The sequence below is a fragment of the Tamandua tetradactyla genome, chromosome 17, assembly GCF_023851605.1.
Source record: "Tamandua tetradactyla isolate mTamTet1 chromosome 17, mTamTet1.pri, whole genome shotgun sequence".
Taxonomy (NCBI): Eukaryota; Metazoa; Chordata; class Mammalia; order Pilosa; family Myrmecophagidae; genus Tamandua; species Tamandua tetradactyla.
The window spans coordinates 52,729,741-52,746,132 of NC_135343.1; the positions used below are offsets into that span (position 1 = coordinate 52,729,741).

Here is a 16,392-nt window from a genome sequence, read left to right on the forward strand (position 1 = left end):
CAAAGATAAATTGCTAGCTTGAAAGGACAATAGCTCTAACTTCTACCATTAATGAAGGAAGAAAATAAGGAAAAATAGCATTTATGAAAGCACTGTTTATAGATGTGGAGACAATATTAATGTTGGGGTGTCTTGATATTTCTGAGAGTCTAAAAGATTGCACGAGTTTAAGAAAAAGACATAAATACTTCCCAGAGCAGACCCCGGCCCCTCCTGCTTCCAGTCCAACCTCTCACTGATTTCTATGCTCTCCACTGCCTCTGAAACTTGACCAAGTTTCCTCTTACTCACTTGCTCCATCTATTCAAACCTTACACAAATTTCAAGATGCATATGTGCAGACCTGTCTCCTTCTGGAGACCACCCCTACCACAAGGACCCACCACAATCTCTGTCTTATTCAGCCACTTATACATTCACTGCCTACCTCTCTTTGGAGTGCACAGCAGTGGAAGCCAATGGAGAGGTCTTTGGCTGGTTCCTGTGTGTAGAACTTATTGACTCAATTCAGTTGTAAGCTGCTTGAAAAAGAGGATACTGTATTTCTCTGAATACCCACATTGCTTAATAGACCATTTCTGGTCCCAGGACAGCTTCTGGTTACAGCTTTCCCCCTATTCATCTATTCTCATTCAACCTTTCAATCATTAGTGATTTGCCAAATTTGTCAGTATCCTAAGCATCAGGGAAACATCAGGGAACAAGAGGGCGAAGGTCACATTGGAGGTGTGTCCACAGCCTCACACTAATGGCCCTTTAATGTCTATGACAGGAAGAACGTGATAGGGGAGCAAACTGCTGGAGTGTCTCATTTAGCCATGGGAAGCAAGGAAGGCTTCCAGTGGAAATTGTAGATTTTCCCTGCAAGAAGATTGAGAGGGAAGAGGGTCCAAAGAGAAAGATGAAAAAGTGTGATGTACTGAGCAAAGGGGAATACAGAAAGTCTGTTCAGGGAACTGGAGGAAGTTCACTGTAGCTGTAGCATAAAGTGCAGGGAGGGAATGGCAAGAATAAAGGAATAAAGGAATAAAGCTTCTAGGTCATAAAGGGTCTCATGTGCTCTTAATAATCTGTACTGTATCCTAGGAGAAATCTAAAAACACGGTGTGCAAAACACATTAAATGGAGTAAGGAGCACCATGTGTAACGTGTAAGAACATTAATTCAAGGAAAATATAAAGATTGGCAACAGAAGAGCATCTTGGGTAGAACCATCAAGAATATCAATAATTAGAGATTGAAGGAATAAAAGGATTCTCCAAAGAAGATTCAGAAAAGAGTAGTCCTGAAGGTGGAAAGAAAGTAGGAAAGAATATGGTCGCAGATTCTATGAGAATCATAGTATATCTAAAAGAAAGGTAGAGCAACCTAGAGTCCAGAGCTTAGCTTCTTATACTACTCACCAATAAAAGAAACCAGGATTCATTGAATAAATTGTTCACTTTAGGACTGAGGTAGGAAATAAGAAAGATGAAACTGGGGAATTTTATAGTGCCAGAAAGTAGGAAAGTGATTTAAAAAAAATGCCAACCACACTGATGAGGGATTGACAAAGGGATACAGGAGCTAACTGAAAGGGGACACAATAGCCAAAGTGGAATAAGTTAAGCAATAAATAAAATATTGGATTGCAAGCCAAAGTATAAAATAACTATCCACAAATCTATATTGATATAAATAAATGACTGAATAGAGAAATAAATAAATGGAGGAAAATTGACGAATCCAGCAGGCAGAATTCCAAATATTTTTTGTATATGGTTCACCCTCAAGAAGGGGAGGCAAAATTCCTCACTCCTTAGGCGTGAGCTGTGCATAGTGAATTCCTTCTAAAGAACACAACATGGAAGGGAGAAATGAAGTATAACACTACAGTGGAGAACCTTGACAAACACTCCCTCAGCCAGATGATCGAAGTCAATATGAACAATGACAAGTCATAATGACAGTATGTACTGCTAGACATGACGTGACAAAAAATGGCACTTTACTATTTTGATCTTCCTCTTGAAAACACTGCTGCAGTCTAGTCACAAGAAATCTCCATTGATGTATATTCTACAAAATATCTTACCTGCAGTCATCAAAATTCTCAAAGAAAGTCTACTGTCTCATGCTTTACAACCAAGAGACACCCAAGAAGACACAACTACCAAATGAAATCTGGTATCCTGGATGAACTCCTAGGAAAGTAAAAGAACTATAAGGAAAAAAAACTGAAATAATCTGAAAAAAAAAAGGGTTGACTTTAGTTACTAATAATGGGCCAATACTGGTCCATTAATTGTGACAGAACTGTCATACAAATGTAGAATGTTAATATTGGGAAATTCCGGGTGTGGAGTACATGGAGCATCTCTGTACCATCTACGCAATAACTCTGTAACTATAAAGCTGCTCTAAAATGAAAGTTCACTTTTTTTAAAAGCACAGACATACTCAACAGTGTTAAATGTAGCCAAAAGGCAAGGAAGACAGAAAAAAAACCTGACTTTACAAACAGACAACAAAGACTAGCTGATTTTTCAAAAAATCATTGCTAGGTATTGGAGGGAGCAAAGCCAGACTGCACTATGAAATAAGGAGGAAGGGAAACAAGCACATAAAAATTGATTTCAAGACATCTGACTATGAAGGAAGAAGAGAAAAGAATGGAAACAGAAAAAGGAAGTGAGATCAAGAGAAAATAAAATAAAAGACAGTAGAGAAAAAGGCTTTTAAAATGCTGTTATGAAAAAGGTACGTGTAAAGCCTTGGAAGAAGCAACATCAAAAGTGTTTGGTGTCAAGACCATTGAACCCTGTCACCGGAGATCGGCCAAGACCCACCCCCCCTTCCTTTTCTTTCAATGCGGTGCAGGAATTTTCCTATTTTATATATTTTTGTCAATTATATGAAATTTCTGAAAGGAGGGAAGATAATTACTTGGGCTTGAGCTGTTATCTTTGAAAAGAACTGCAGTCGATCTCTTTAACAGCAATTAGAGGGAGTTTAAAGATCTTTTCAAATTAAACTCCAATACTTGGCAAGAATCATGGATAAAACAAATTGTGCACCAAAAAGAAGAGTAAACATCTTAAGGAACCTAATTTGAAAAAAATAAAATAGAACATATATTTAAAGTAAATCTAAAAAATTTTCCCCAGTCACTCAGAAATGAAACTTTTTTCTTGATATAGAACATTGAACTTCCTTGAAAAAGTATGATGTCTCTTATCTTCCCTCAAATTTGATTCTTCGATTCTTTCTTAATACTGCTCTTTCTTGAGTGAGGGGATTTTATCCTGTGTCAGATAATTGTGTCAGGAGGTTCTTTTAGAGAGGGGCCAGGCTGACGGGACTTTTTATGACATACGGTTGTATGAGTGAGTGAATTGTTTTGACATTATTTTCTCTCTAGGCAGTTGAGATCAACATACTGAGCTGCAACTAATGCAGGGTTTTCTATTCTGAACTGTCGCAGCAACAGACTATTGCCTACAAGTGTAGCTTCTGATACGTAGTAATAAAATGGACCCAAGAAAATTCCTACTGTCAGACCAAGTCCAACGGGATGGTTGGATTTTCACCTCAGAGTAAAATCCTCAGATATAATTGATTCTGCTGGCTTTGCTTGAAGATGGTAGCAATGGCTCTCTTTACATGGCACCGTGGGTTGGTTCCTCAGGGAGAAAACTCTGTAAGATTAACTTGTATGAAGTTTGAACTCGAGGTCAGTAGATGGGAGAAGGGCAGAGGGACAAGAGGAAATGTAGTAAAGTCACAACAAAGACTCAGCTCACTGTACGGAGTGCTTTGAAAGTCAGATGGGCCATCAAAGTTGTTCCCGTTACACGGTGGGCCACGGTGGCTCAGTGGCAGAGTTCTCATCTGGCGTGAGGGAGACCCAGGTTCAATTCCCAGTGTCTGCCCATGCAAAAAAAAAATAAAATAAAATAAAAAGTTGTTCCTATTACAGTGAAAGAACCAGGCTTCAATTCCCTCACCTTCCAGTCTCTGGCTGCTGGCATATGGGCAAACATCCAGGCAAACAAGTCTTGCAGTCCTGAAGGGGGACCTGAACAGCTCATATCAGCATTCGCTAGGCTTGGCATTCCTATACTCCTGAAGATCTTTTTGGAACATGTCTGATCTTCCTCATATATTGATGTTCGTTTTGCATATGTCCCCTAGTTTGTTTGTTTAAGATTACATTTTAATTTCTGCTTCCCATTCTCCCTTTCACTCTGAGGTGATTCCCAAGAACACAAGTATCTAGGGCTTTTATGGGGAGCGATCTCTTGTGTCAACATGTACAGTGGTGCCAAGGTGAACAGTTCCCATGGGCTACTTGCCAACCCCTCAAATGTGTGCTAGCCCTGCATTGTCTTGAAAGGATTCCACCTAAAAGAACATTTGCCCAGAAATCAAAAAAGATTTCAAAGTGTAATGTCAGAAGCTAAAGCTGATGGGGCATGTGTGGGCAACTGATCATCGAGAGGACAGGATACTTACGAAGAGATCTGTAGGCAGAAGTCCCCTGTCGCCTTACTGTGAAAAATCATCTAACTTTAATGATCATGGAAACATTAGCAGTTATTGCCACCAACCCCTACACAGGTCAAACTCCTCCAGAAAACTCTTCTCTCATAAGAACTATTAACTCTAAAAAATTTTCCCCAGTCACTCAGAAATGAAACTTTTTTCTTGATATAGAACATTGAACTTCCTTGAAAAAGTATGATGTCTCTTATCTTCCCTCAAATTTGATTCTTCGATTCTTTCTTAATACTGCTCTTTCTTGAGTGAGGGGATTTTATCCTGTGTCAGATAATTGTGTCAGGAGGTTCTTTTAGAGAGGGGCCAGGCTGACGGGACTTTTTATGACATACGGTTGTATGAGTGAGTGAATTGTTTTGACATTATTTTCTCTCTAGGCAGTTGAGATCAACATACTGAGCTGCAACTAATGCAGGGTTTTCTATTCTGAACTGTCGCAGCAACAGACTATTGCCTACAAGTGTAGCTTCTGATACGTAGTAATAAAATGGACCCAAGAAAATTCCTACTGTCAGACCAAGTCCAACGGGATGGTTGGATTTTCACCTCAGAGTAAAATCCTCAGATATAATTGATTCTGCTGGCTTTGCTTGAAGATGGTAGCAATGGCTCTCTTTACATGGCACCGTGGGTTGGTTCATAAGGACAAAATGTACCAAGTGAAGGCACTTAAAACATCAACTTCAGGTCTTCTCATTGGTGCCAGGGGCTCCATTAGTTGCACTGAAATAGCAATTTTCTAAAAAATACCATAAAGGCTTTTAGAAGCCTATTGACCTTCAGAAAACGAGCCTTCCTCCTTCCATTCATGAGTAGATATGATGCAACAAAATGTATTTCAGTTCATGTTTTAAGAAAAAAACAATAGATTTACACATAAGAACTAGTTTAAGTAAGTTAATGAAGGCTAAAATTTAAAAATAAGGCAGTGTTGAAGATGGGATTAAAGCACTGGATAACACACCATGGAAAAATAAAACATGCTTCATCTTTGAAAAATTACAGGATCAGTTAATACAACTGCACAAGGAAATAAAAGATTTGAGCTTAAGGACGTAATACAGACAGAGAGAGTTATTCGTTAGAGAGAGGCCAGTAGCGTGGTCCTTAATCTGTCTGATCTTACATATACATCATCAGTTAGTTAACTGAGGGTTAATTACTCCTAGGGCACTTCTCCACATGAGGAAAAGGAAAGGTAAAGAATGAGTAAAATAGGCATTCAATCATCCATCCCTTCTTTCAACAAATGAGTTTTGAGAGAGAACCTACCATGTGCTAAACACAGTGCCCAGGCTGGAGACACACCAATGAGCAAGAAAGACACGGCCCCTGCCTTCTAATCCTGTCTAGAAGACAGGGAACAAAAATCAATTGTAATATTTTGTAATAAATTTTAAAGAAGGAGATATGCAGGTTGTTCAAAGAGCATATGGGAGGATATAGAACCTGGAATTAATACAGTGGAATTTCAGGGAAGACTTCCCAGAAGGAATGCTATCTAATTTGGAACCAAATAAGGTGAAGAGATAAAACTCCTTCAGTAATTAAAAATCATCAAAATAGTCAGAAAATATAATGGGGTATGAGGGGACAAAAGAGTAGAATGAAATCACAAGCCAAATCACCAAAGCCCTTGTCTTTCCATTTCAAGGAGTTTGATATTGATTTAACCACAATAAAAAAGAAGACACCATGGTCTCTGGAAACAGATAGCCCTGAATATCCCTCATATCTAGAGTAAAAATTGGGTGATGTGAGTGGGGCACATTATTTAACTTGTCAGAACCTTATTTTTTCCATCTGAAACTAACGAATAATAACTTATTAAACAATGTTATGTGAAGCAAATCAGATAATAAATGGGAAAGTGATGTGGAAAAAATGCATACATTTGCTCTCTAGCCATAAGGTGCTATTATTGCATAAATGATTGGAATGTGTGCTTAGGAAATGACATCAAAACTGAAGACAAAGTGCAGCAATATCCAAACGCTACTCAACCAAGAGGATCTATACTTTCTTCAGGGCAGTTGATAAATATATGGTCAGGAGTGATATCTTATAACACAACAGGTGCTGTCAGCACATTCTACCAGCACGTAACATGGCAATGCAACCGGGGCTTTTTCCAACTCTACAAAGGCCCAAGAACATTACAAATGACTTTGATTGCTGAATTCACACATTTTCCAGTGTACTCATACATGCTGGAAAGATTCAATGTACAATCCTACACAGATTACTTTTCTGACTCAAAAGCATAACACCTGTGGAATATGATATTCATAGCCATGATAGCAGATATCATTTATTGAAGGTTTTCTATGTATTAGAAACCCTGCCAAATTCCCTACATATATTATTAAGTTTAACCCTACAGGGATGCTATGAATTTGAAATCAGTATGAGCTGTGAGATGAGACAGGTAACTTGTCCAATATCATATCACCAATAAGTGTTAGAGATAGTATTTGAACTGATTAATAGCTGATTTCTGTAGCATGAAAAACCTTACATAGCAAGGTACCATACCATAAAAAACAATAGAGTTGTGTGCTTCTCAGTCATAATGGAGCTTGTTCACCAATGGAACAGCTCCAAATTAGTATGCAATGTCAATGAAGAAAAGAGAAAATGACAAAAACTTTCCATACTACTAAAAATAAAGTTACATAGACATCATAGTGAAAGTATCTGGGAAGACATTCCATGCCATAAGACTATATGGATCTTGATTTAGAAAACTCTAACAAAGTTGTGCCTCAGGGCAGAGAGAAATTTATCTCATGAAATTGAATGTGATTCAGTACAAATTCAGACAGGTCTTTCTGCTGTAGGCCTCTTTTAAGGGCTTAAAAATGCATCCATCTGTGCTCCAACATTGATAATTTTCATTCTGTAAGATAATCAGACTTCCAGGATAATTCTGTAAACATAGAGCTTTTGTATTTTAGCAAGACGCTAGACTAAGACTTTTATTTTAGCCACGTGCATAAGCTAAAGAAATATGAGCTAGTACCTTCAGTCTAAAGCATAAATAATTCAACCATATACTCTATGGGAAATGTTTAATGGACGGATAGTCACCTACACATCTGGTTTGTATTAAAATGGCTGGTCTGTATTAAAATCCCAGAAGAGGACATGTTTGCCAAATTAAAAAATGTCAGCAAGTGAGGAATAAGAGCTCATTGGTTTGATTGCAGAATCAGCATCTTCCACATGCTGGACAATGTGAAATTTTAATAGGGGTAAATAAAACTTACTGCTCTGGGATCCATAAACTAAGCACATGAGTTTTTGGAACAAGAATTCCCAACAGTCGACTATCCATGCCAAAGGATGCACTTCTAAGCTTCTGCCAGTCCCAAGTGCAGATATCAAAATAGGCAATGGCAATTCTATTGCCTCAATAGAAGGAAATTGTCTGTCTCCTGGAGGCAATGCTCTCACTCTCAAGTGCAATGCTGTGCCCTGTTCTGTGTTTCATCTCTAAAGACAGTCATAGAGAAATATACCTAGAACTAAAGGCCAAATATATAATTAGAATGTCAAGAAATATTAGAAAGGAGAAAAGACCATTAAAAAAAATCAGAAGATTCTCCTGTTTCTTCTGATACTAAACCTGACTTATTATTGGCAAAGGGTTATTTTTAGCGTGTCAGAAGTTGGGAGGACTTGGAGTATAATCATGAGAATCACTCTATAAAATCCCTGAATATCCTTCTCTGAATAAAGCTTGGGATATATTCCTTCCTCTCAAGAGGCTCGCAGGCTGCAAGGACTCAACAAAATCTTCTATTGTACAAATGTCTTTACCTTTCCTACATTACCCTGAAACTCCAGGGAATCTGCATATTAAAGAAAAACACCTCATACTGGTAACAAAAAGCATGTGATAAAAATTTGATGAATAAATGAATGAGAATGATTAATTCTGCAAGGGAGAAGGGATGGAGACATTCTTTCAAAGCTATCTTAAAATTAAACAGAGACATTAAAATTCCAGCTGATTAGTGGTTAAGTATGTTAAAAATTAGGTTAATGTAACAGATTAAGTATTAAACTGGAATAGTTCTCTATCTCAAGATTCCTGAATATTCCTAATGGCCATGGAAGGAGTTATAAGGAAACACACACAGAGTCTGGGTCAATTATAACTATAGGGGTATCTCAGAACAGCCCAATGCCTGTGATTATATCTCCTCTGTACGTGAAGTCTCAGGTCAACTGAGTAGAAAATTTCTCCTGGTGTTCCCCACTTCCAACTTTGAACCCAGTTGCGTCCCATGTTTCTGTATTTTTCAGCACAAGAAATTTCCCTCTGGAAATGTGTTAAAGGGTTGGTTGTCTTACAGGACACCTTCTTTCTGAAGAGAATTAGAGTAGTTGATTCTTTATATGTGAGTTTTATGTATGAGGAAAATGGAGTATTGAATTGGGGGTTCCTTCCATGATACTGTCCTTTTGTCCGCTATTTCTCCATTCCAAACATACCTTCAGGAAAGAAAATTCAATCATTATCAACAAATCACTTTGATTTACAGTCTTTGGATTTCCTCCTTCTTCAGTAAAAGCTAGTGCCCTACTTCCTTGTGAAGAAAGGGGTTGAGGGACATAACTTTGCTCTGTTTGAATTCCAAACATTAGCAGATTAGAGTCAATGCGCTTTGAGAGGAATGGTGTCTTCTTTATTGTCATCCTCCTCAGCAGGGTCTAATAGCCACACAACCTGTAGGAGTTTGTTGTAAATAATTTCATAACTTCAAATTGTATACCGCATCAAACACTCCCACTAATCTTGTATTCTTATGGCAACTACTATTTCATTATTTTCCTTTGTGTCATAAGTTTCTCAATTTATACTTGGAAAAGGAAGCAAAGCCAAAACTGACATTTGGTCCTAAACATGTTGGCGAGATCTTTTCCCCAGGTTATCAGAATAGAATAACGACCAGACTCAAAAAATTTGAAGTCACTTTCATATAAAAGCTTCTCAACCTTAAAGTCCGTCTTTCATCATAGGTCCACAGGGAATTATGTTTGTAAGTTTTATCTTTCTGAATAAAAATGACTGTAGAGTAAGTGATATCTAAGCAGCATATACAGAATTGAAAGAGAAACAAACAGAAATTAGGAGAACTAACCAACGAGGCTTTCAGGGAAAAAGCTAAAGCTCATATGTTATTCAAAGGTAAAACATAGTTGGTATGCCTCAGAAAAGCCTCTTCAAAAATATGAAAGAAATGCCTAGAGCAGTAAGCTCCATCAAGAGAAATAAACCACTGTTCACCAACACCCTTGATGCTTATTAAAGTACAGGTTATCTTTTGTTCCAATTCAAGAGGAAAATTTATTTAATTTTAAATAGGGTTTAAAAAAACTCAAATTGATGATGTGCAGCATTTAAATTTATATGCTATAAAATGTTGTTGGTATAGGACATTTGCTTCATTATCAATAATGTAGACAAAGAGTTTATTAAAGGTAGATTTCCTAAGTGATTAGGCATGGGAGCATTATAATTAAAAGTTAAATCAATATCCAAATAAGTATAATCAAATAATCACTCTGAAACACATTATCAGCTAAAAGAATATCTTGGTTTTATCATGTTTAAAAAATCTCATCATCTCTACAGTAAAACAATTATGAAAATACACTTAGAAGTCACCTTCATTGGAAAGCTCTGTTGGAGTAAAACTTTAAATTGCAATCGTTGCATGCATGTGTTTGCTTTCTTCCTAATGGGAGGTAGAAAGTACAACAGCTATAAATCAAGCATACGAATGATGGGGTTCCAAGGAGCACAAGTGGAATTGGGTAGGTCTAGAGTAGATGGTGTTTAAGTTCCCTTGCAGTTAAAAATTCTATGATTTCAAGAGGTCCAAAAAAACTCAACCACCTCATCAGCATTACCAAGATAAAGGTATTTTAGGTGAAACAAGGTGGTACAATTGTTAAGGGCATAGAAAACTCTGGAGCCAAACTATCTGAGTTCAAGATCTGGTTCCACCCTTAGTACATGGAGAGCCCTGGATAAATTATGTATCCTTTCTGTAACTCAGTTTCCTCATGTGTAACATGGGGATATAAGTATAAACGCTTCACAGCATTATCATGAAGATTAAAAGAACTAATGCACTGGATTTTCATTATTTGCAGTTTTTATTTTCTATTAAGTTACCATAAATACTGTATCAATGAATACTGAGCAATTGTCCCTAGGGAAAATATAGGATTAGGGTCCTGCAAGCCTCTGGTCAGCATTTCCAACAACCAGTCAACATACAACCTTGTTTTATGTGTGTTTCTGGTTAAAGACACCCTATTAATATACAATTTTGATTCATTAACATTGAACTCAAAACCTGAGTGAAACTGATCTAATACATGGGTTTTCTTCATAATGCATATCATAGCTTTCTTATACTTAGGAACACTAGACAGCACTTCAGCCCTACACTTGAGGGCCATTATAAAGAGCAAATTTACCAACAGAAAGCAGAAAAGGGTTGAAAATGTAGTATTAAATATACCACAGAAAGGACACTTGTTTATAATGTAACAGCTGGAACTAGAAGGCAGCGTGCTGTCCTGTTAAACCTTGGTTGGGAAAATGCATGATGGGCAACTCAAATTTTTGCCACTCTGCAACGAATCACTAGAAAAGCGGGTGAGAATGGAATTTGGGGTTATAAATAAATGCTAATGAGTAGACAAACTTGAGATTATGGAATACATGAATGAGGATCATTTGTATATGTAAAGTCCTTAAAATGCCACCTGATTTGTAGGAGGTACCTCAAGCTGCTGGGCAGATGGGAAGCAGAGGGGTCAATGTGACTGTCCTGGGCCTGCAGCTTCATCCTGGGCAAACTGGGCATGTTATTCCAACACCTCTGTACCCCCATCTTCTCATTGCCAAATGAAGATAACTCCAGCATCTACATCCCAGGTTGCTAAGAAAATTAAATGAGATAACTAGTGCTAGTTCATTACTAGGAGTCAAAATAAGTGTGCACTCCTGCAGGAAGGGACACACATGCCCCAACAACAGTGGCATAGAACCTGGTACTGTCTCTGTCCTGCAATTAACAAATATATCATATTGTCTTTTGGGGCCAATGTTTCTCTGAATTCTTCGGGGCAATTTTATTCATCCTCTTTTTTTCTTTTTTTTTTTTTTTTGGAATGAAGTTAAAGGCAAAATGTAGTACCTCAATGACATCCCAGGTATGTGAGCTGGTTTGTTAAATACTGCAGCTCCCATCAGATCATACTCAGATACCAAAGTAAAGGAGGGATAGTCTATTCATCTTACTTTCTTGGCTGGGTGAATTTAGAGTCTATAAAAGGTAGTCAAGTGCAAATGAATTAATTGTCTGCACCTCATGGAAAAAGAAGGGGAAAAGATTTTGCCATCTCTCCTTACTCCCTCATGCCACACTCCTTAAAATGCTGACATCACTTGGAATTAAAATCATCATCTCCTGGTTATGGAATATGGCAATAAGGGAAAAAGCACTTTTTTTGGTGTTCTAAAGACTAGTTTTCCTCAAAACAAAATGACCCAGAAAATGCAAGAAAGCGTTCTTGCCTGGGTGTGTGGTAAAGCTTTGGTTTGTCTGACATGCCTGCTAATGAGAGTAATTCTGAGTCATCTCAAAAACTTGGGCACTTTCTCTGTAGAGGAAACTTTGCCAATTCTTTCCTCACAGGTCAAACAGTGGTCAAGAGAAAGACTTTCACTTGATACCAATTTGGGCAAGATTCCAAACAGGATTAGGGTGAAAATATGGGATTTGGACAAGAACTTCCCACTCTCAACCCAACAAACTCTACAGTTTTCTTCTGGATTTCCTCAATTTTTGCCCCCCTTGGATGTTTTTAGGTGCTTTAAACAGGTAAAAGAAAGGGAAAGTTTCATTCAGAAGATTTAAGTATTAGCAAGCCATGGTAGAGAGCAAGGTGGTAGGGAGATGGATGCTTTCCTTATTTGGAAAGGTAAAGGCCATATCTCATGCCACTGCCTCTGCCTGAATCTCTTTTCCCTTCCTTCATTTCGCTGAATCCTTTCTACACCTGCCCTCCAATCTAAATTGGATGTTCTGTCTGTTTACTCCCTAGATAAGAAGAATTTGAGATGACCCCAAGAGTCTCCTGATATATGTGCCCTGTGGAATTGCTGAGACTTAGGAATAGAATGAAATAGTATCTCTGGTGATGAAATTATATTATAGGGCAGTTTGCTTTAAGAAAGGGACATTATCTTGGATGGGGCTGGCCTAATCAGGTGAGCCATTAAGGTAGTGGGCTCTTCCTGAAGAAAGCAATTCAACGCTTGTGAGTGACTCAGTGTGAAAAAGTCTCCTTTGCTGACTTTTAAGATGGAGGCAGCCACAGGGCAAGGAATATGGGCTGACAATGGCCCAAACTGGCAGCCAGCAGGGAAATGAAGAATTCAGTCCTGCAGCTGCAAAGAACCTTGCAATCCTGGAGCAATCATGTGAGCTTGGAGGAGGCTTGCAAACTCCAGATAAGAATGCAACCTGAGAACCCAGTTTTGCCGTGTCCAGATTTCTGACCTACAGCACCATGAGAGAATAAATGGATATTGTTAGTAGGCACTAAATTGGTGACAATTTGTTATGCAGCAACAAAAAATCAATACACTCCCATAGGACCTGGTGAGTACCTTTCATAACAATCTTCACAGCATTATTTCTTGATATATATATATATATGTATGTATATATATCCCTTATTGGATAGTAAGTTCTCTGAAGGAAGGGACTGCATCTCTTATTTACTGTTCTGTCCCCAACATCTAACCCAGGGCCTACAATATACTAGATAGTTAATAAATATTTTTGAAATGATTAATTAGATGTGTTACCCCATCCATTTAAATCAAATTATTTTCAGATAGATAAATCAAAGTATGTCTATTGTGACGGTAGAGAGGATGTTGTTTTCATCTACATGAAATTATATTATTTCCATTTATGTCCATTTGTCTTGATTTGCTGAGATTTTCATTGAATTTGATTAACTTAAACAATACTGAGGTTGCATAGATGCAGAGTCAAAAGACATGGTCAATTTCCTATGGGGTGCACCTGCCCACTCCTTGTTTTCTCTTTAGTGCCCCCAGCTCTTCATCCAGGTTTTGAGTAGCATACTGAATGCATGCCTGCATAATGGACTTACCTGGGCACTACAAGACATCACAAGCAAAATGATGCATGCCACTTCTTCCTTCCCTTTCTTCCCCTCCTAACTCACTTTCCTTTTTCATCTGCATTGCGACTTGTCCACTCAACTCTACCAAGGAACAACCAGGTGAATCCCCTCACCCATGCTGCTACCCAAGCCCACCCAGGCCTGTCTTTGCACAGAAGAGTCCCCTCTGTCTGTAGTAATCTGTGTTGTCTGTGGCATGCAAATGTCGTGTCATTTATCAAAACGTATGCTAAGTACCAGCTCTACTTTAAAGCAGTGGGCACTTCTTCCTCCATTTCTTTAATGTAGAGTGCTTTTATTTCAGTAATGACTATCCTATAATAGTACTTTCTCTTTAAATGCATGTGAAATCGCCTGTGGACCATGAATCTTTCAAGATAGGGAATGAAACATACAGATTTCTATAGCCCCACTACCTAGCAGAGTGTCACTTCCAATTAAGTGTTTGCATATTCACCTATCTTCTTATCTTTGTTTATAGTAGAAAATGATTTCAGGTGAGACCTTCAAAGACCATTGATGTGTTAAATAGGGAAGCTTGAAAGCAATAAGCCCTTACTCTGTAATTTAAGTGGAAATCTGTGGCTAGTGACTGAACCCTTCACTAACTCACCTTAGAGGAAGTAAATGAGTGGAAAAAAAGAGTCTCATCTGACTTCATTCATGGGACTTTGGCCCTCCTCAGGCTACAAATGTTCATCAATCCCAGAAGTATATTTTAAAAGATAAGTCATACTCATGAGAATATAATAGCATTTCTCTGCTATACACCAGACTGGGGTGGAGGACAGGGGGAGTGCAAAGACCAGTGAGTTAAATGTGACTTGAAATAGACTGATATTAACAGATTTGGGTATATGATGTGGAACAAAGATCTAATTTTGTGATTATTGAAATAAGCCCAATGAAGTTTATTGAATAAGAAAAAGCTAAAGTTTCTTAAGCATTTCCTATGTGTACATGCTTTTTAAAATTTTAATCGGTATGGCACACTTTGAGGTAGATAAATAGTATTATTCCCCTTTTATTGGTGAGCCAAGTGAAGTTGGGATAGTGACAAATGGGTAGTCAACATCAGAGCTGGCACTCAAATCCAGACCTGATCCCAAAGCCTATTCTCTTACCCACTAGGCTATTGACTCACCTTGGTGGAAAAAGCATGACTTTGCACTCATAGAGTGGGTTGGATCTTGGTGAAGAGCACTCAGGTAGCACCTGGTGAAAATTGAAGGGTGAAAGAACTCAGATTGGCAGGCCAGTTTATTGGATTGGATACTTGGATGCATCCTTACCTATGCTTATTGCCCACTAAAGAGAACTGGACTAGTCTCTCCAGACTAAACAAACCAACAAAAAAGTCATCAGAGGATGAACATTACATTTTCCTTCCATTGTCCTAGTACAGGAATTCTCAACTTTGGCATCACTGACATTTTGCTGGGCAAGCATGTCCTGGGACTTGCAGGGTGTTTAGCAGTATCCTGGGCCTCTATTCACTAGATGGCGGTAGCACCCCCACACCAGGTATAACAACCAAAAATGTTTCCAAATGGCATTGCCAAATATCCCCAGAGTGGGAAGGGATGTTTGGGGCAAAATCACGCTCAGTTGAGAACCAGTGTCCTAGCAGACCAAGCTCTGAGATGGGAATCAATAGATCCGAGTTTGGGTCCTGATTCCAGTATTTGTTAGCGGTGTTACCTTGAGCAAATCAACTAATCTTTCTAAATCTTGATCTCCTTGATAGAAAAAATACTAACATAAGTTCTATCTGTCTCCCAAGACTATTGTAAGGGCAAAAATACAAATGTTAAGATGAGATAATGTCTGTTAAAACAGCAGTGTCAATAGGAATAGTGGTAGTTTAGCTGCCTCCATGAATTATATATACTTGGGAAAGGGTTGGAAATGGGAAAAGAGCTGGACTGGTTATAAAGAAAAGCAGGGCTCTGTCCCTGGCTCTGCCTCTACCTGCCAGCATTTCCTTAAGCAGGTTACTCCATCCTTCTCAGACTATAGTGAACTTCTGTATTATCATTATTATCGGCACTAATATAGTGGGTTGAATAGTTGTCTCCAGAAAGATATGTACAAGTCCTAACTCCTGGGACATAGTGAATTGTGACCTTATTTGGAAAAAGGGCCTTTGCAGATGTAATTTAAGTTAAAGACGTGGATAAGATCATTCTGAATAACTAGGTGGGGCCTAAATCCAATGACAGGTGTCCTTGTAAGAGAAAGGCAGAGGAGATTTGGGAAACATAGGGAAGTAGGTGATACCAAGACTGAGCAGAGATTGGAGTTCGGAAGCCCCAAGCCAAGAAACACCTGGAACCACCAGAAGCTGGAAGAAGCAAAGAAGGATTCAGGCTTAGAGTCTGGTTTGGGGAGCTCAGCTGTTCCAACATCTCAGTTTTGGACTTCTGGTCTCCAGAACTGTGAGAGAATAAATTTCTGTTGTTTGAAGCCACCAAGTTTGTAGAAATTTGTTATAGCAGCCCAAGGAGATGAATGCAATTATCATTATCATTCTTAATTTGTCTTGCAGCTTCCAGTCCTCATATGAAAGCCCTCTCTTTCTCTTAGAGAATTAGTTGTACCTCA

At 38.4% G+C, this 16,392-nt stretch overlaps 1 long non-coding RNA gene across 5 annotated transcripts in view; it reads right to left on the reverse strand.

Moving 5' to 3' along the window:
• Positions 1-16,392, reverse strand: part of LOC143661071 (uncharacterized) — a 152,651-nt gene that overhangs the window by 38,646 nt on the left and 97,613 nt on the right. For 4 of the 5 annotated variants that reach the window (XR_013164407.1, XR_013164404.1, XR_013164408.1 and 1 more), the window contains one exon: positions 14,933-15,003. This is a non-coding gene — a long non-coding RNA (uncharacterized LOC143661071). Of the gene's footprint in view, positions 1-10,944; positions 13,131-14,932; positions 15,004-16,392 lie in introns of those variants that run through there. The other variant, XR_013164405.1, reaches the window with a different exon arrangement.